Raw genomic sequence first — 22537 nt, 5'->3', positions numbered from 1 at the left:
GCTCCAAAATTCCATTCAAACCCATTAAGTAGCTTTAAACAGAATGTAATAAATATTCTAAAAAATAATTTTCAGCATATCAAGGTAGTATAACCCCTTAAAATGCTAATAAAAATAATAAAAAAGCTATTAGAACAGTCATTTAGTTTTGAAAAGCTTCAGAGTTCCATTCAAACCCATTTAATAGTTTTACAGAACATACTAAAGAAGAAACCGTTTTCCAGGATGTTAAGGTGTTATAGCCCCTTAATATGCTAACACAAATAATAAAATGACTACTGTTAATGTCATTCATTTAGTTTTGACAAAGCTTCAAAATTTTATTTAAACCCATTCAGTAGTTTTACACAGAATACAAAAAAATATTCTAAAAATAAATGACATTTCAAGATGTCACGGTGGTGTAACCCCTAAATATGCTAATAAAAATAACAAAGAGTCTATTGGAAATGTCATTAATTTAGTTTTGATAAAGCTTCAAAGTTTCATTCAAATCTATTCAGTAGTTTTACACAAAATACAAAAAAGATTCTAAAAAATACCCTTGTCAAGATGGTATAACCCCTTAATATGCTAAATAAAATAATAAAATGACTATTGGGACTGTGATTTAGCTTCGATAAAACTTCAACATTTTATTTAAAAGCATTGAATGGGTTTCGAGTAAAGAATTCTAAGGAAACATTCATTTTTTAAATTGGCCAGATGATATAACTTCTTAATATGCTGTCGTTGATGAACTTAACAATGTTTAGATGAAGTTTTCTCTGCCTTGAAGTATAGATATCTTATTTCTCTTTTTTCTAAAAGAATCCCAGCTGTTCTAACAGTTTCCTTGCTCTATTAGCCGCGTTTCCACGAACGGTGGAACGCATGCATACACACGCACGAGACAGAGTAAGAGGAAAAAAGAACGGCCGCCGACATTTTTCCAACAAATTTGCCGAATAGTTGCAAAATAGCCCTTTCTCCTTCTCTTGCGCATCCATTGTTCACCGGCTACGTGCTCACATATTCATAATGGTCTTTGGAGACGCGCGACAGCAGCGCCCTCGGGTAATACGCCGGCGGGACTCGTTACTAAACGAGTGCTCGACGAGGATAATGGCCACAAGTACCTTTTTGAAGTAAACTGCGTGGTTTTTTACAAAATTTGTCTTGTTGGTCCAGAGTCGTTCGTATCCCGAAAGGTAGGGGGGAAGACCGCCTTGATTAAAACGTGTGTTCGTCCTTTTTTCCCCGTTTCGTTTCGTTAGTTTGATTTTCCGTTACCTATATCCGTTTGAAAGTATTAATATGTGGAAAGAATGCTTTGTGAGATGGTAATTTAGATTGCAATAGTGACATATTTACAGAAAATATATTTTTAAGGTAAAATAATGAGATACTGATAATATTTTTCAATTATATTAAGTGGTTTTAAATATATTGGATTTTAATATCACGCATTTTGCACTGTGGCCACGTACATTAATTGCAAGTCGTATTTTTATACGATAAATATATTTCATTTTGTGTTATGATTAAACATATATATTTTTATGTTAAATAATATGGAAACCGAATTTATTTAAATATTATAATAAAGGTAAGAATAAAATATCATCATGTTTGTAAACGTTTTCTGTCTATTTGATTTTGTAGGTATTTCAAAAGAAGAAAAAAGCTAAAAGTTTAAACGAAGTGTCATGAATTTTTAGCATAGTGTAAATAAATATAAGATGTACTGAATAGAAAGTGGTTGGAATAAATCGATGAAATATTATATCATTTAACAAATTTTATTGAAATAAATGGAATAAAATAAACAAAGAAAATGTAATTTAACCAACACACATTTAGAGACATACCCATTACGTCATGGATTAGTTTTTTTTCTATGTTTAGGTATATGTTTAATTTTTATATAGTATTTATGTTATGGTTATTGTAAATCTTGAGTTTTTAAGTTTTATTTAACTTCTATTGTATTGTCTATATTTATTATAGTATATTATATATTACAATAAAACATTTGTGGGGTATTATTCCATTCCATAGAAAAATTCCATTCCTTTTTACACATCCACAGAACATTCAAATAAAATAGTAATTCTCCTTCGTTTAAAATTGTTATTATAATAGTATTCAGTAATTATTTTTTTCCTTTTCTTTTTTAAAGTTAGCTCGTGAAAGAATTTATACATCTCCGTCTCGTTTATACTACCTTTGGAAAATATAACCACATATATAAGATAACTGCCCTAACTAATAAGTAATTATCTCCGTCCTTTGCTCTCTCACAATTTATACAGGAAAGGATTCGTACATCTTCGTCTGACATCACGAATTAAAAAAAAAAACCAGCCAAACCGTGCATTTGTAATAAAGTTGTAGTAATTAATATTTTCAGTCCCTAGTTTTTGACTATCAGCTAGTCGATAACGCTAGTCCTTTATTTAAGACTAAACATCAAAGTTGATGCGGCAACATTGCGACCGTTGTGACGTCATAGATTCCGATGAAGCGAATTCACCATTATTTTGAAAGAACTGTGGTTCTCTTGTTCTGACATCCCTTAGATGTGATTTTACAAGACGGCCACGTCACAAAATAAAACAAAAACTAAACAGAACGCCGCCGATCTCGTCGGGCCGGGACAAATGGCACGGAAATCGATCGGGTGCCGCGTCGCGAATGCGAAAAAATCTAATCAATTTTATTTCTGTTTATCGACAGATAAACTATATCTGCCCGGTGATGTTGTTAATGCGCAATTATTTCCATATCCGCGCACATTCAAAGGAAAGCACCGGCCCCATCCGTTTATTTTTCATGTACGTATAATATATTTTCATTTTCTGTTGCTGGCGTTTCGTAACAACATCGTAATTAGATCGCATTGAGGAACGAATTGTCCATTGTGCAGATAAAAGAGCGTTGCCTAACAAAAAAAAAGCACAACGCGCACACAGAGATGATTTTTTAATGATACAGGATGTCATACGGTAGGTCTATAACCTTGTCATTAATCAGGCATAAAAAGGGCAAATCTTACACGCCATTTTGTTCAGATTATACCAGTTTACAGGTTGTTTTCGATATTAAAATCAATGATCCGGTCATATTTAGGTTTTCCAATGTTTTTCTGAAGCTTTTCTATAGTTTAAATCGTCGTAAGTGACAATACATATAATATTTGAAGACTTGCTTGTTCTACGATGGACATTTTGGGCTTAACATCTATGTCACAGTTTTTAGTGTGCACTGTATTAATGAGGCATACAAAGGGTAAACCTTACACGCCATTTTCTTCAGATTATACCAGTTTACAGGTTGTTTTCGATGTCAAAATCAATGATCCGGTCATATTTAGGTTTTCCAATGTTTTTCTGAAGCTTTTCTATAGTTTAAATCGTCGTAAGTGACAATACATATAATATTTGAAGACTTGCTTGTTCTACGATGGACATTTTGGGCTTAACATCTATGTCACAGTTTTTAGTGTGCACTGTATTAATGAGGCATACAAAGGGCAAACCTTACACGCCATTTTCTTCATATTATACCAGTTTATAGGTTGTTTTCGATGTTAAAATCAATGATCCGGTCATATTTAGGTTTGCCAATGTTTTTCTGAAGCTTGTCTATAGTTTAAATCGTCGTAAGTGACAATACATATAATATTTGAAGACTTGCTTGTTCTACGATGGACATTTTGGGCTTAACATCTATGTTACAGTTTTTAGTGTGCACTGTATTAATGAGGCATACAAAGGGCAAACCTTACACGCCATTTTCTTCATATTATACCAGTTTATAGGTTGTTTTCGATGTTAAAATCAATGATCCGGTCATATTTAGGTTTTCCAATGTTTTTCTGAAGCTTGTCTATAGTTTAAATCGTCGTAAGTGACAATACATATAATATTTGAAGTCTTGCTTGTTCTACGATGGACATTTTGGGCTTAACATCTATGTCACAGTTTTTAGTGTGCACTGTATTAATGAGGCATACAAAGGGCAAACCTTACACGCCATTTTCTTCATATTATACCAGTTTATAGGTTGTTTTCGATGTTAAAATCAATGATCCGGTCATATTTAGGTTTGCCAATGTTTTTCTGAAGCTTGTCTATAGTTTAAATCGTCGTAAGTGACAATGCATATAATATTTGAAGTCTTACTTATTCTACGATGGATATTTTGGGCTTAACATCTCTGTCACAGTTTTTAGTGTGCACTGTATTAATGAGGCATACAAAGGGCAAACCTTACACGCCATTTTCTTCAGATTATACCAGTTTACAGGTTGTTTTCGATATTAAAATCAATGATCCGGTCATATTTAGGTTTTCCAATGTTTTTCTGAAGCTTGTCTATAGTTTAAATCGTCGTAAGTGACAATGCATATAATATTTGAAGTCTTACTTATTCTACGATGGACATTTTGGGCTTAACATCTATGTCACACTTTTAAGCGTGCACTGTATTAATGAGGCATACAAAGGGCAAACCTTACACACCATTTTGTTCAGATTATACCAGTTTACAGGTTGTTTTCGATATTAAAATCAATGATCCGGTCATATTTAGGTTTTCCAATGTTTTTCTGAAGCTTGTCTATAGTTTAAATCGTCGTAAGTGACAATGCATATAATATTTGAAGTCTTACTTATTCTACGATGGACATTTTGGGCTTAACATCTATGTCACAGTTTTTAGCGTGCACTGTATTAATGAGGCATACAAAGGGCAAACCTTACACGCCATTTTCTTCATATTATACCAGTTTACAGGTTGTTTTCGATGTCAAAATCAATGATCCGGTCATATTTAGGTTTGCCAATGTTTTTCTGAAGCTTGTCTATAGTTTAAATCGTCGTAAGTGACAATGCTTATAATATTAGAAGTCTTACTTATTCTACGATGGACATTTTGGGCTTAACATCTATGTCACAGTTTTTAGTGTGCACTGTATTAATGAGGCATACAAAGGGCAAACCTTACACGCCATTTTCTTCATATTATACCAGTTTATAGGTTGTTTTCGATGTTAAAATCAATGATCCGGTCATATTTAGGTTTGCCAATGTTTTTCTGAAGCTTGTCTATAGTTTAAATCGTCGTAAGTGACAATGCATATAATATTTGAAGTCTTACTTATTCTACGATGGACATTTTGGGCTTAACATCTCTGTCACAGTTTTTAGTGTGCACTGTATTAATGAGGCATACAAAGGGTAAACCTTACACGCCATTTTCTTCAGATTATACCAGTTTACAGGTTGTTTTCGATGTCAAAATCAATGATCCGGTCATATTTAGGTTTGCCAATGTTTTTCTGAAGCTTTTCTATAGTTTAAATCGTCGTAAGTGACAATACATATAATATTTGAAGACTTGCTTGTTCTACGATGGACATTTTGGGCTTAACATCTATGTCATAGTTTTTAATTAGCACTGTATTAATGAGGCATACAAAGGGTAAACCTTACACGCCATTTTCTTCAGCTTATACCAGTTTACAGGTTGTTTTCGATATTAAAATCAATAATCCGATCACATTTATGTTCCTCAGCGTTTTTCTGATGCTTTTCTATAGATCAAATCGTAGTAAATGATCTTATCCATAATATTTGCAGACTAAAATATTTTTGACTAATATATTTGGGACCAGTTTGTTTCCCAAATTATTTGCTTTATTTTTTAATATGGCAATTTAGTAAATTAATACTTGTCCATTTGTTTTCAGGAATTTACTACGATTTTAAAACTACAAAGTATATCTATGTTACTATTTTTAATGTGCTCTAAATTTTATTTATAACTTCATTGAATTAGATCAAACAGTTTTATTAGCTTTAATTTTCTGACTAAGCCATCATTGATATTACGAGCTGGAGAACCTCACCATTGATGTACTGATGGAGCCTCAGTTCGTGACTCTGTTATTCTCTTTGTTTGTTTTCCCTCTGTCTTAACATATTACAAGAAATATTTTAATGCTAAGATTCTGTTAGTTATTGCCGTGTCATCGGATGATTATAATTAACGCATCCATTACGAATTCCTGGTTTCTCTAAGAAATTGGGGAGGTAAGGGGTCGACCAAAACTAAGCGAACCACTGTACTTTATCTATAGTTTGGCCTTTTGTCCGCTGGCTCTTTGCCATTATGCGGCTGAACCTCCGTTTTCGTTCGAAATTTCACCGATTAATCCTAGTCAGACAACTGCCAAATTCTCCGGGATAGTTTCGGTAAAAGTCGCACTTCCACGATGACGTCTTAACGTCTCCAGAAACCATTGTTAGGGAGATTGGCGACAACTCGCCATGATATTGTTAAAGCGCTTGTATATAGGGAAGGGCGTTAAGAAAACAACATTCTTTAGTGTCAGTTACGGAAAATAACTCATAACTTTCATAATATAATAACAATTTTGATAACTAAATCTCAACAACCTGGAAGAAATTGAAATTGAAAAAGATATATTGTTATTTTTTAATAGATTTTATCACGAATTGTAAATTAACCATATTTATTTTTAATATCTTATTTTCATAGTAATTTTATAACTTAAGTATGATAAATAGTTACAAGTAAATAATAAAGTAATAAGTAGTACTAATATGTAATATTTAATGATAAATTAATATCAACGGTTTATTCGGCTGGAGTTCTACAAGTTAGCGTCTTAGGACCTCTCCTGTATCTGCTCTACACTGTTGACATTCCAACAACAAAAGAAATACTACTTGGAACCTTTGCCGGCGAAACAATTATTATGGCAAATGATATATCTCTGCCTAGGGCAATAAAATAAGTGCAACAAGATCTACAAATGGACGAAAGATTGGAATGAAAAGGGTATCGCCAAAACTGAGACCTATTTTGAAACAAAGGACAAATCGTACTACAAAAATAGTATCGAAAAGTTGGAGGGTCGCTATAATCAGTGTATCACCCTTGAAGGGAATTATGTTGAATAAAGGAAAACTAATTTTGCCAAAAAAAGAATGTGTTTTACTATGGTAGGCCGGGGACTTTTCAACTGACCTGTTATTATATCGAATAGTAGCTGACAATAAAACGTATTCTCGAAAAACTAAAACTAAAAAAAGGAAATATGCAAAATTAGTTCTCCATTAAACCAAAACTGTAAATTCTCTCTGTGCGATACAAAAAGCATACAAACAAAAGACCACAGAGAACTGTCCAAGCAACATGCGAAAAAGCAGGTGTATTGTACATCTATTGCTTAATCGTATATAAACAATGAGTTGGAGAGCCGGCTGATGAAAATAATGCGCTCACTGTTGCGTGTCTCCGTATAACCAAGAGCAGGAAGTGATTCTTTCGACGAATTATGTTATTCACAATCATCTTAATGGGGGAAAATCGGTCCTGCTAATTTTAGTTTAGATACTACCAAAGCTATCTGAAAACAAAAATCCCTTTCGGGATTTACTTGCACATACACACGATGTACCGAAAGATGATGGTGGTCAGAGGAAAACAGGCCATTAATTATTTATAATTTTAAACTTTTTTTAGAGTTTTATTTATTATAAACTCTGAGTTGATATTTGTCTTAAAGTTCACTGAATAAAGTGAAAAAAACGTTATCAATCAAGGAGAAATGTCTTTTACAGACGAAAAATAACTAAAGAGATAACAGACAAACACTAGGTGGTCAACCAACTGAATAAAGACTTAAACGATAACTAATATTGCTTCAGATACTAACTAAATTATCTGTAATACGAGTTGATAAGGAGATAACTTATTGAAGCGATTTTCTACATGTTATCGTATAACATAAACCCCATCAAATACTTATTACCCAATGGGCAGATTGTCAAATGCTAAGAGAGTAAAAAAATACATACAATAATTTTTTATTTTTTTTAAATACCGTAATTCCCACTGCTTTCTTTATATGCGTAATCTGAACCATCATATCGACCGAATTTTCTCGCGTGGTATCGAGTCTTTTATGATCTAGCCACCGTATATCCTGGCTGCTTCTTGGACCGTACCGTCGGCGGATATCCTTACTTCCTGCTGAACAAGCGCCTACTATGATTTACGACCGTGGAGTCGTGTCGACTGGACATATACAGGTTAGATAAACGCTACAACTACCAACTCTCACTGTCTGTCTGTTCTCGTAACGTATCTACTGTCAGCAGGAATTTTTACAAAAATTCTATTTTACTTATATAATTTTTTTTATCAAGGTTATATACTGTTAATACGGACTTGTTTCCATAAGATTGACGAAATATAAATATTTATAAAATAACTTAAACAATTTCAGAGTTTCTTTGTGATTGTGTTTATGTTTCAGCTAAGACAGGGCCGACAAATCCTCCTAGATATATGCCTGTCAGTAAAGATTAGTAGTAATATAATAAATAATTACAAAAAATTAATGGAGTATATACTTATATAATATCTTGATCAAGCTAGATCTAGCCAACTGTTAATCTCAATCAAAATTTGATTGCTCTAAAGAAATAAATTTTGGAAAATGTTGGCAAAAATAATTATATGTTGTGCATTTTAATAATAACAGCAAAAATAAATATATAAAACAGCTGCAAAAAATGAATTATTTCTCTGACGAATGGCAAGAGAAAAAAGATATTGTTAGACAACAGTTTTGGTTTTTTAAATAAGCAATTGATGACAAAAATGAACACACAACATTTACAGTGCTGTATAACTTGATTGTCTTTCCCAGTTCTTCAAATAACTGTTAATCTCAATCAAAATTTGATTGCTCTAAAGAAATAAATTTCGGAAAATGTTGGCAAAAATAATTATATGTTGTGCATTTTAATAATAACAGCAAAAACAAATATATAAAACAGTTGCAAAAAAAGGAATTATTTCTTTGATGAATGGCAAGAGAAAAAGGATTTTATTAGAAATAATAAGACATGTTCGGATCATCCCTTCTTCTTGTTCGAATTTATTTTTAAGGGTGTGGTTCTTGGTGAACTTCTTCAGTGTAGTTTTCGCTTCATTGAAATTCTACAACTTTGTTTCTTTGTATAATTGACTCATCAACAGACTCAAGTTATCAAGAATACAGAACTTTGAAAACATTTTTCACGCATTTTATCGTTGGGAATATAATATATCTTTCCCCGTTCTTCAAATATCAGCTGAATCTGAAAAATTCAATCACTCTAAAGAAATAACCTTTACTAACAATAATTATAATATGAAATAACTTTTTATTTTAATAAAACAACTGAGTAAGACAAGGAACTTAGTAATGTAACTGTACTTATGTAAATGATCTATCAAAAAACCAAACCAAAATATGTCTTCCCAATCATTAAAATATCAATTAACCCTAATCAAAATCACTTAAAAATATATTAATAATAATATTTCTATCTCAATAAAACAACTGAGAAGGACACGGGAGTTTTGTTCTTTGACATTGGCCAAAGAAAGAACTTTTTGTTAGAAAACAAAAGATATGTTCAAACCACCCTCTCCTTAGAATCCTTTTACGTGATAAATAAGAAATTCTTGATATTTTTGAGGATACAATGGCACTTGGTGATTTTTTTCAGTTCACCATTTATACAGCAGTTTTTTACAACATTGAGTAACGAAATATGTCATTCCTTCAATACCACATCCTTCAAATATCAACTAACCGTAATAATAATTAAATCACTTAAAAATATGATGAGCAAATTGTTACCGCGTAACTATTGTCAATTGCTGGAGTCATATTTATTCGGAAGAAAATTTAGAGTATCGCACGAAATGGCGTTCTCGACATTTAAAAATATTTCGGCTGGAGTTCCACAAGGTAGCGTCTTAGGACCTCTCCTGTATCTGCTCTACACTGCTGACATTCCAACAACAAAAGAAACACTTCTTGGAATCTTTGCTGACGACACAGTTATTATGGCAAAAGATATATCTCTGCCTAGGGCAATAAAAAAAGTGCAAGTGGCAGTCAACAAAATCTACAAATCGACGAAAGATTGGAAAAATCTACCTAATAGCTCCAAATCTGTCCACGTTAATTTTGCATTAAGGCGAAATAATAAAAACTTAATTATATCACTCAATGGATGCCCGATTCCTCAAGCAGAATCATATAAATACCTTGGAATCCATCTTGACGGTAGATTAAATTAGAAGCATCACGTTAGACGAAAAGCAAAACACATTAGAACCAAAATAAAACAACTATACAGGTTAGTCGGAAGATACTCTCAACTTGATCTAAAATCAAAGAGGTTGATCTATAATACAATTATAAAGCCAATTAGGACCTATGGGGTGCAAATATGGGGTTGCACTAAAAATTCAAATCAGTTAGTCATACAGCGCTGTCAAAACAAGGTTCTTCGATCGATTACCAATGCCTATCGCTATGTAATCAATGAAGAACTGCACGATGACCTGGAAATCAAATGGATTTGCGAAGTTGTGCAGGATTTCGCCTTCAAACACGAAAGGAAATTAATAAATCATACTAACGTGGAAGCAATACAACTGCTGGACAGCGCGCAGGATATCAGGAGATTGAAACGAACAAAACCATACGAACTTGTGTGAACATTTAGTGTGTACTACTAGTGTAAACTATAGCTATAAGTTAATAATTAATAAATAATTATAATTTTATATTTGAGGAATACATACTGATGTATTTTCTCGCGCTCGTCTTGCTTGTTAATTAATCCAAGTACATAGGAAAAGTAATAATAAATTAATTGTAAATTAAGATTGTACTAAGCGTATCTAATAAAGATGTTATAAAAAAAACTTAAAAATATATTAATAAAAATAATTCTATCTCAATAAAACAGCGATGAAAAGAAGGGGGAGTTAATTCTCCGGCGAGAAGCAAGAGAAAAAGCGTGCCACAAAAGCGAAAGACCAAGGAAAAGGTTTCCGTCAGACGACGATAACATTTAAGTGGAAGGATCTGACGTGATAAAGATGTTAAAAGGCCACTTGTTGCGTTTTCTTAAAGGGGAACTGAATATCTTGAGAGCGTCGCGTCTTAAGACCCGAGCAACAGTTTGTTTTTGTTTCCCTGCCTTTCTTATCTCGGAAGGGGCGGCGAAAAGACGATCGTTTATCCGATTTAAGGACCGCTCGAGGGCGTAACGAAGAAGATAATGCTAGTTTTATCCGATATTTTCGGTGTTTATTGACACTCGGTTGTATTTAATTTGATTTTTTTACAGGGAATGAACAGAATGGTATGAATATCTGACATATACATAATATGTATTCATTAATGAGGTCTTGAAGCACCATTTGCTGTTAAAACGGCTGCAGTTCTTTGCGGAATAGTTACTGAATAGTGCCTAATGGGATATTTTGCCGTTGTTGTACCAAAATATCCGCCAATTACTCAAATGATGTTGAAGATGGAAATATACACCTAATCCTCATTCTCTACTCTAAGACTCCCTAGAACAGTTGAAAACAAGATGTTTTAAGCTCCTCTGATGTTGTCTGGTCACAATCCTTTTTAATGTTATGTGAATCTTCACTCGTCAACTCAGAGAGAAATAAAAGAATAAGCAAATAGTTTAATACACTGAAATATACCCTACAAGAGTTTACAAATAAGACATAACTGGTACTACCATACAATAAAACATACAATAGAATGTACTATAATAAATGAGGTTCATATTATTTTACCTATCTCGTGTAACTTATTTATAATAAATATTCAAATAAGATGGTTCTATACTCAATATGGTCATAGCCAAGTAGTTAAATAAAAGAACTTTTCCTCCACAACGGTTTTTCTACGTTATGTCACAAGATACAACAACCGAGTCAATATATATAAACAAAGAATATAATACACTCAACTGTACCCTACAAGACTTTACAAATACAATACACAGAAGCAGTACTGCCAACATACAATAAGACGTACTATCATTCATGAAACATTGAAAAATTCAGCTGTTTTCTGAACTCTGGGAGACTATAAAAAGAATAATCAAAGAGTTTAGTACATTAAAGTATAATGTACAAGACTTTACAAATAACAGATAAGTGGTACTACCAATATATAATAAAATGTACTATAGTAAATGATGTTCATATTATTTTATCGATCTCGTGTAGCTTATATTATGAATAAATATTCAATTAAGATGGTTCTATACTTAATATGGTCATAGCCAAGTAGTTAACTGAAAGAACCTTTCTTCTACAACAGTTTTTCTACCCTATGTCACAAGATACAAGAACCGAGTCAATAAATATAAACAAAGAGTATAATACATTGAACTGTAACCTACAAGACTAGAAATACAATACACAGAAGCAGTATTGCCAACATACAATAAGACATACTATCGTTCATGAAACATTGAATAGTTTTGGTACACTGAATTACAGTGTACAAGACCTTACAAATAACAGGTAAGTGGTACTACTAATATATAATAAAATGTACGATAATAAATGATGTTCGTATTATTTTAACGATCTCGTATAGCTTATATTATGAATAAATATTCAATTAAGATGGTTCTATACTTAATATGGTCATAGCCAAGTAGTTAACTGAAAGAACCTTTCTTCTACAACAGTTTTTCTACCCTATGTAACAAGATACAAGAACCGAGTCAATAAATATAAACAAAGAGTATAATACACTGAACTGTAACCTACAAGACTAGAAATACAATACACAGAAGCAGTATTGCCAACATACAATAAGACATACTATCATTCATGAAACATTGAATAGTTTTGGTACACTGAATTACAGTGTACAAGAGTTTACAGATAACAGGTAAGTGGAACTACTAATATATAATAAAATGTACGATAATAAATGATGTTCATATTATTTTATCGATCTCGTGTAGCTTATATTATGAATAAATATTCAATTAAGATGGTTCTATACTTAATATGGTCATAGCAAAGTAGTTAACTGAAAGAACCTTTCTTCTACAACGGTTTTTCTACCTTATGTCACAAGATACAAGAACCGAGTCAATAAATATAAACAAAGAGTATAATACACTGAACTGTAACCTACAAGACTAGAAATACAATACACAGAAGCAGTATTGCCAACATACAATAAGACATACTGTCATTCATGAAACATTGAATAGTTTTCTGAACTCTGGTACACTGAATAATCAAAGAGTTTAGTACAGTGTACAAGACTTTACAGATAACAGGTAAGTGGAACTACTAATATATAATAAAATGTACGATAATAAATGATGTTCATATTATTTTATCGATCTCGTGTAGCTTATTTATACTAAATATTCAATTAAGATGGTTCTATACTCAATATAGGTATAGCCAAGTAGTTAAATAAAGAACCTTTCTTCTACAACGGTTTTTCTACCTTATGTCACAAGATACAAGAACCGAGTCAATAAATATAAACAAAGAGTATAATGCACTGAACTGTAACCTACAAGACTAGAAATACAATACACAGAAGCAGTATTGCCAACATACAATAAGACATACTATCATTCATGAAACATTGAATAGTTTTGGTAGACTGAATTACAGTGTACAAGACCATACAGACCACAGGTAAGTGGAACTACTAATATATAATAAAATGTACGATAAGAAATGATGTTCATATTATTTTATCGATGTAGTGTAGCTTATATTATGAATAAATATTCAATTAAGATGGTTCTATACTTAATATGGTCATAGCCAAGTAATTAACTGAAAGAACCTATCCTCCACAATAATGTTTCCACCTTATGTCACAAGATACAAAAACCAAGTCAATCTTAAATCGATCTTCTTTCATCGCAGATCGTGTTTGCTTTATTCTCGCATAACATCTGATCTCATCTTAAACCGATCGCTCAGGTCGGACAAAGGAACCCGACATTTTGCTCGGCGTGATCCGTATTCATACACGTTTTATTATGCCTCGCTAAACGACGCCAATGAATTAAATAATCAGAAACACAACCGAAAGCCCATACACTTCTTGTTCTATTGATTGATCGGTTTATTTTGCGCCGATATAGGATATTGGGTTCCATACAGACGCGCCTACCAGCTTTAAGAGGTCGGTAACAGAAGACACAGGCGGAGAAAAGAGCATCTGCCCATTCTGATGCGAAAATTGCGTGGGACCGCGAAATATCGAGTTACCAGACTGTGTTTTCTATGGGGGTTTCGAAGATGCTTGATTTATTTTCGAGAATCTTGACCATAAACTGACCCACGGGCCTTTGCGGTGCTTTGAATGGACGTCCGAGCCGATTACGAGGCCGTACCTCATGTGTATGTGTGTGTGAGCGCGAGATAATAAAGGAAATCAACTATTTGAGAGGATTTAACGTTCATTTAGTTCCCGTTGCCGCATATAAAAGATGGAAGATTGCCAAGCGCACCTAGCTTGTTTCCGGTCGCATTTTCATTGGCCAGGTCGAAGACTACGTAGACAAATCAGATCTTGTCATGGTATTGTGCGATTTTGTTTATGCTACACTACTGTCGCCTGTAAAAAGAAGGACGTCGGGCTAGGTATCATTAAACCAACAGCGGTAATTAAACGTTTGTGTGCTTATGTGTGTGTACAGGTTACAATTATGCCTATCGTTATGTCCCAATACACCAAACAACTCCTAAATAATTATTTTGTTATGATAATATACATATACATCCGTTGATGTTACTCTAAATATCACATAACATGAAAAGAAAAATGTATTAGAACATATAGCTATAGATAACTACTAGCTGTTAACAGTATCACTATATGAGTAAATATGTTCCCACAAACACAAGACATTCAGCAATAGTAAAGCTATAAAAATTATTATATCTACAAAGTACAACGCAAGAAGAATTTCTGGCTTTAACAGATAATATAGAATAATAAAACTATCCAACAAAGATAGACAAATTGATAATATAAATTGCGAACTGAGAAAAAATAATAATAACAAAATAACTACACTGTTTTCTTGTATTTTGTGCATTTTAGTTATGTTAAATAAAGTATAGAGAGTATAAATATAAATATCAACGACAATACAGAATACAAGGGCTGAAAATAGTTATTAAGTAACCGAAATATTAGTTAAGTGTATAGTTAGATAATTAAAGTGGATTTTCATCGAACCTTTTTCGAGAAAGACCGAGAATTCTTGAAACATCTCACTTAAATCATCACACGAACACTATCAATATTGATATGGTACTAGATCATGATCACAATACGGTTTTTAACAATATACACTAAGATAGTTACAAAAAAATTAAAATTAAAATTCAATAAACCGTGTAAATTACTTGTTTCAATTCTTCAGCCAAAAACTACAGAAATCCCTCACCGATAATGTCGTCATTCTACAGAAAGTATGAAGAAATAAGGTCAATAGTAATAAAGGATGTTATATTCAATAAAATTTAATTTCACAATATAAAAATCCGATTACATTTTGTCGAAACAACGCTACGAACTTATTCCGAGATCCAAGACATATCACGACATTTACTGTCGGATATTTTCCAATCCAAACCGTAACAAATAAAAAAGAAAAACCGGGAAAAACTAGCGCCCGAGCATTTTCAATTAAAAATTTTCCAGTATGCCTCACGAAAGCAGATCCATTATAGTTTCGTACCTGATGTTTTCATTGGCAGCGGGTCTTGCGTGACAATGGGCGGCACCGCGATCAAGACGCTGATAGCGGCCTAATATTTCTAAGTTGCTTCTTTTGTACACCAGTCCGTTTAATGAATGTTATCACGCCGTGGCCATCTTCGACCTCAGAAAGTATAGCGCATTAATATTGTATCTGTTTGTTGGTAATGTCTCCTGGGTATATCAATATTAAATAAGTAAGGAGAGCGATCCTGGTACGCGATAACGACGCTAATATCCTTTCCGTTTTCTGTCCTCATTATTATACCCTTTTTGTACGTGTGCGGCCGAAGGGGTATCTACCCCCCACCCGTATCAGCGTCTGGGATCGGTACTTTTCAATCAAGCGATTGTTCATCGATTTTCACAACAAAACCGTATTGTTTTTCTTGGATTATGCAATCGTCTTCGTTATATTGTCTTCGTTTTTAACACAAATGTGAATAGAGATGTTGCATAGTGAGAAACAGCTTTTTTGAGGTGTTTGCATATATTTTCATCAATATTCTACTTTAAAAAATCATGCTTATTTAGGATCATTGCGGTACATAGTAGATCTATTTTTCGTCGCCAGTCATAATACGCTAGAGCTATTCTAATTATATCTAATTCTTGTGGAAGCTATTTCCCCCCCTTTTGAATATTATCCATCGCATGTAAACGCCCAAAAATGGTTCATTCATCAATCCCACTCATATAACTTTTACGCTCTTTAGAAGAACATGTCCACCAGTCTATATCAATAATTGTCAACTCCCGCAAGCAGAGGATGCTAAATATATTGGTATGCATTTAGATCGAGAAGAAGTACATACTCGCCAAACTGAAGCAACTTGAATTTAAACTTTACCAAATGTATTGGTTTATCGCGCCCAATTTAAAATTTCAATTAGATAACAAGATACTACTGTGTAAACCTATACTCAAGCCTATTTGGTCATATGGAATCCAACTATGGGGCATTGCCAGCAAGTCAATATACCCATCATACAACGGTCTCAAAATAAAGTATTGCGTGCTATTGTCGATGCTCTGTATTATGTTTCAAATGAAGTGATACAACTCGATATTCCTCTATAACCAATAACGAATGTAATTCAACGTATTTGTGTGAAATACTTCGAAAGAGTGTCACTACATCCCAATGAATTCGCTAATCAGCTAAATATGCGAAATGACAGTGAAGTGCATAGACTAAAACGTTCAACACTATCCGATCTGATTAATGGACATATATAGACTTTAGAATAAGCTTTAGAACTGATAAGTCATAAAAGAAACATCAACTAAGCTGTCTGAAACTTCTTCTTCTTCTCCTTCTTCTCTTCTGATTCCCCAGACCGTTCTTGGTCATCAACATCAAACCCGTCACTTTTAAAGTTTCACATTGAGATTTAGGTGTTAATAAATCAACAAAATTAAATGGAAAAACGTTATTTTGGGCAAAGAAATATCACAACCCTTCCTAGTTGTTTAACAGTTTTATACTTTTCATTTTGCATTTTCACTAATAGATATCGCTAATCGAAATACATGCAGGTATCTTATAGATACAGATTGAAACAGATTATCGAAATATGTGGAAAGAACACTATAAAAGAAAGGAATATATCAACAGAAAATGTGTGAATATTAAAAAAAAGCATATAGAGTACAAATATAAATGAAATAAAAATGAAATTTCATATCCATGAAAATATAAAACAAAAAGATACTTTAAAACTTAAAATAAGCATTAACTCATTGAGTAACCAAAATGTTAGAAGTTCTTACGATGTTCTAAACACTGGACAATTTTAGAAAGTTGTGATATACGTTTTGATAATGTGCTTTGGAAAATGAGATAAAAATTAAATACATATTTGTATGAATAATAATAAACTTGATAAATAATTATTGTAATAAAATTGTACTAATGACAGATCATACTTTTTCTTCGAAAAGTTGTAACGAAAACTTGGTACTTCTTGATACAATGCGATGTATTGGTAACGTGAAACGATGAACTGGAAACAAGAAATTGATACTATGTAAATTAACCAAATAAAACAAAACAATTAATCTTAGAATGATGAATTATTTGATTAATTGTATGACACATGTATGTTACTCATCATTTCGTATCATAGAATGTGATAAAGAAATGCATTGATTAATCTGTGACTGTTCAAAATTCAGGCCTATAAATTAATAATAATTTTTATTATATTACTTAAATAAATTAATTTTAAAGGATTTACAAAAGATGGTGTTATTGTGTATTAAGTCGCATCAGGTACATTTGTAATCAACTTAAATATGACAACTTCCGACCATATGTTGCAAAACCGGTGAAAACATGTTTGAAAACATTAAAATGGGAAGTGCTACTCTAACAGCCGTATTCTCCAAACAATGCTCCTTCTGATTACTACTTGTTGCGACATATGAGTTATGACCTGTCTGAGCAACGGTTTACTTGTAATGAAGATACCAAACATTGGTTTATTCGTGGATATCTTCAAAAGACACACAATTATTTCGATATAGTATCAGTAACAAGCCTGACAGATGGAAAAAAGCAGCAGCTAGTGATGGACAATTCTTTGAACAAAATAAATTGTACCGATTTTTCACAAAAATATCTTTAAAACCAATTTATAAACTTAATATATATACACCCAGCTAACTTGATTTAGCTATATATGAATTTTATGTAAGCCAAACTTGATAATTTCCTACCGACACATCAAGGAACTAGTTAACATCTAATTATAAACTGTTTTTTTTTCTCTGTCCGATAACGTTTCCGTTTCCTCTCGTTTGTCAATTTTTTTATCGTCATAAGCGTCTTTTCTTTCTGTGATTGTGCCTTATCGTCACAGCCCACTACGTGCCGAAGAAATCCCACGACTTATACGTAATATATCCCGTGAAACATTTTTTTAATTTACTGCCTGCTTTGGATAACATTTTATCGGGCCTCGAGACTGAAAAATCCCCGGTCTCATTAACAAAAACTGGAAACGATAGTTTCTATATATGTTCGTACTCAAAATCGGTGATTTTATGTAGTTTCGTTCCTTCGCTGGAACATGCTCTTGTCTCTGGAGCATCAACGAGTGAAGCGCCAATATTTTTGACATTTAAAATTACGACAAGTGTCAAAGTTTTTGAAGGCATTTGTTTGAATAATACAAAATTGTTTTTATTTCAAGAAAAAAAAACATTAAAAAGCTGTTAAACTTATTTAACCATTTATAGAAATACCAGATTTTCAGTTTAGATTTCCAAATCAACACTCGACAATCGACTAAGTGCACAAAATAATAGCGATTGATGAAAAGACATTCTTAAAATAGAAATATTGACGCACAATATTCCCAGACGCCTCACAAGCTTTTGACTGGGTATGACATTTGGGATTAATCTACAAAATGAGCAAATTGTTATCGCTGTATTACTGTCGACTGCTGTAATCATATATTTTCGAAGGAAAATTTAGTCTCGCATAAAGGGGAATTCTCAACACGTAAATATATTTAGACTGGAGTCCCACAGGGTACTGTCTTGGGACCATCTCTATATCTGCTATATACTACTGATATTCCAGTAAAAAAAGAAACAATACTTGAGATATTTGCCAATGACACAGTCATCATGGTAAAATATGTGTCTCTGTCTAAGGCTGTAGGTAAAGTACAAGTAACGTAAATGGTAGGTTATATTGGAAACATCAACCAAAAAGAGTGCGGATTAGACTTAAGCAACTGCGCTGGTTAGTCGGAAGATACTCGCAACTTGAACTAAAATCAAAGAGATTGGTCAATCATGAAGCCAATTGGTATAAAACAAAGTTTTACGAATGCTAATCGCTACGTAACCCACGAAGAGCTGCGCGATGACCTCGAAATCTAATGTACACACGAAATGATTCAAGATTTCGCCTTAAAATATGAAATAAGGTTGCTAAATCACAGAAATGAAGTGGCAATACAGCTACTAGACAACACGTAGGAAATCAGAAGATTGAAGCGAACCAACCCACACGAATTTGTTTAAGTTTATTGGTGCATTCTTAACTTCAGCTTAAGTAGATTAGTTTTATTTTAATTTCGGAAATACATACTGATGTATTAATACTATACTTGAGTGTACTAAGCATGTAAGATATTATTAATATTTAAAAACTTCAATAAAATTGCATATAATTAGGAATATTAATACGATCTGAATGAATTAAAAATTCGCTTGATCTCCAAAAATGAATCCTTAATTCAGTTAGTTTCAATATACAACCTCGTATCAACTGTCACAGTGTTTTAAGACCATTTAGAGATCAGACAGAGTACTTTTCAGCCACCATATCAAAATCTATATTAAAACAAGTTTCACTGGTGTTTCATTCCAATCATACATCAACACAGTCACCGTTTCAACTTACCCATTCAGGCTGGAAGCGTCATTGTCGTAAAACCCATTTATTGCGTATCTGCAACAGAAAAAAATCGAGTATGTAATCGGCATGTGGCACTAACGAGGGAAAAACAAATGACCGCGACGCCTCCGATGACGTTACGGATAAAAGCGGGCGCGATTTTCTTATCTGGATCACTTAACGCCGACTGAAGATTCGGTTACATGACGAGAACGGAACACGGGGGCGTAGAACCCAAGACACACTAAGATAGAAAGGAATTAAGTGCGCGTAATGTAATACAATTAATGTACGCCCCCTGTATTATATGACCAAGTATCATGTACAAAGTTTCAAAAGCGATACAGTACTTAGAGAGCGGTGTTTTTATTATTACAATATATTTTAGATTATTGACGATATTTTTGAGCAAAATGCTTCTTGATCTAACAATTCGGTTCTCACATAAAGCTTCTACAGCCTTAAACCAAATAAAATAACTAAAACTAGTTCAGTATTACGTTTTAAAATCAAAAAAAAAAAACTTCAAATTATATAAAAAACTCACTTAATTCACATTATCCTTAATTTATTAACTATATTAACTTATATTACTCTATAAGTTTTAAGAGAAAAATGCTAAATTATTCAATATATCACTATTATCTATGGTTATCAGTATTTTAAAATCATTTTTCCAAAAAAAAACGAGTTCGTCTCCAGAAATCTGTATGAATAAAGATAAATAGCTCAAATTGTTATTGTGGTCTTTTAAACCGATTAGATGCTAAAATTTGTGTTAGTTGACAATTTTAAATCAGAACAACACGCATTTCTAAAAACAATAGCTAAAATCGACGAATTAATATCAGAATTACAAAATCTAACTTGCAAAAACTTATATATATAGCATCACTTTGGAAAATGAAGAAGATTAAAATGGCTGTCGATATTCAGTTCTCAGATAAAGCTCCTACAGACTAATACGAAATAAAATAAATAGAACTAGTATACTATTAAATTAAAAACACAAAGCTGCAAACTAAATAACAAAAACTCACTCAATTCACCTTATCATTAATTTATTAACTATGCTACAACATTTAACTATCATTCATACCATATTTTCGTATAAAAGTTACAACATTTTCTAAAAAAATTTAGAAAAAAATGCTGGATTGTTTTAGATATCACTATCTCCTATGGTTATCAGTATTTAATTACGTTCTAATTAGCAAAATAAATATCTCAGATTATTCTTGTGGCCTTTTAGACCCAGTAGAAGTTAAAATTTGTTAACAGAAGATTTGATTTTTTGATCAAAATAACACACAGTTCTAAAAATAATTGGTAAAATTGCTGAATTAGTATAACAATTACAAAATCTAACATGAAAGAAAACAATATACATCTAGCATCAATTAGTAAAATGAATTTGACAGAGTGAGATTAATGGATAAAGTAATAAGCACATCAAACATGACTATATAAGGTATAAAGTATGAACAAACCAAATGAGTAAAAGTTAAACGAAAGACGTGATGATGGGAGTATAGTATATTTAAGTATTTGGGTATAGAAAATGAGAACAATGGAACCTAGGAAAGGAAAACGAATGGCAGAATTGGCAAAATCATGAACTTATACTTTATTATAAATAACAAATGTATTTATAAAAAGGAAATATTAAGCGAAACTAACATGGTTATTGTCAAAGACAGATAAAAGCAGATACAAGCAAAATAAATGAAATCCATCAGAGAAATCACAGGTGTAACAAAGTTGATCAGGATAAGAAGTAAAGAAATAATAATTGAACTGAATATTCAACCAATGAAAGAGTACCTAAGAAGGAGGCAATTTAGTTAGTGGCGATATTTATAGATGGAGGGCACAACACAGTCAAAGAGAAATACTTTAGAAGAGAGCAAAAACCGCGGCAGAATCAATAAGATCGAACAGAGATTTCTTGATTCAACATCCAACTTATTCGCCAGATTTAGGTTGTCCTGATTTCTAAATTTTCTCGCACGTTAAGGAATTATTTCATATTAAACTCGAAGATCGTTGAAATAAATTTGTTTAGACAACATTAAACAATACAAAAGTATTCTAAATTTGAAATAATTTTTACATATTTTATGCTTTTTTTTTAAATATATCAAAACAATTGTTCTTTCTTTTAATTAAGAACAAGTCTAAACATAACAGTAAACCTCCATTATATTAAAGATTCTTCTTTGATATTTCTAGCTATCTGTAACAATAGAAATTTATATTTTTCGAATTTGCAGGAATTTACAAACTATAACATTGTTTATATTAGCTAAAATTCAATGAGTTATAACGATAACGTAAGTTACGATACTATATTGTTAGTGATAATAAAATATTTGGTCTTTTTTGAAGATTTTTTCCGCAAAACTCGATTTTACTGATAGAAAATTTCGTCACAATTTCGCTATAACAGTCGACTCTGGTATAGC

General features: G+C 32.3%; 1 protein-coding gene across 4 annotated transcripts in view; it reads right to left on the bottom strand.

The window, feature by feature from the left end:
• Window positions 1-20143, bottom strand: part of pros (homeobox protein prospero) — a 96178-nt gene extending 76035 nt beyond the window's left edge. For all 4 annotated transcript variants that reach the window (XM_076412640.1, XM_076412639.1, XM_076412641.1 and 1 more), the window contains exon 1: window positions 20079-20143. The gene's annotated coding sequence lies outside the window, so the exon portion shown is untranslated. The remainder of the gene's footprint in view (window positions 1-20078) is intronic.
• Window positions 20144-22537: the final 2394 nt, after the last annotated feature.

This window comes from Rhynchophorus ferrugineus, unplaced genomic scaffold (assembly GCF_030347505.1).
Source record: "Rhynchophorus ferrugineus isolate W39M unplaced genomic scaffold, kcgeb_rfMv2 rfM8, whole genome shotgun sequence".
In the NCBI taxonomy this organism is placed as follows: Eukaryota; Metazoa; Arthropoda; class Insecta; order Coleoptera; family Curculionidae; genus Rhynchophorus; species Rhynchophorus ferrugineus.
This window is presented reverse-complemented; position numbering and strand designations above follow the sequence as displayed.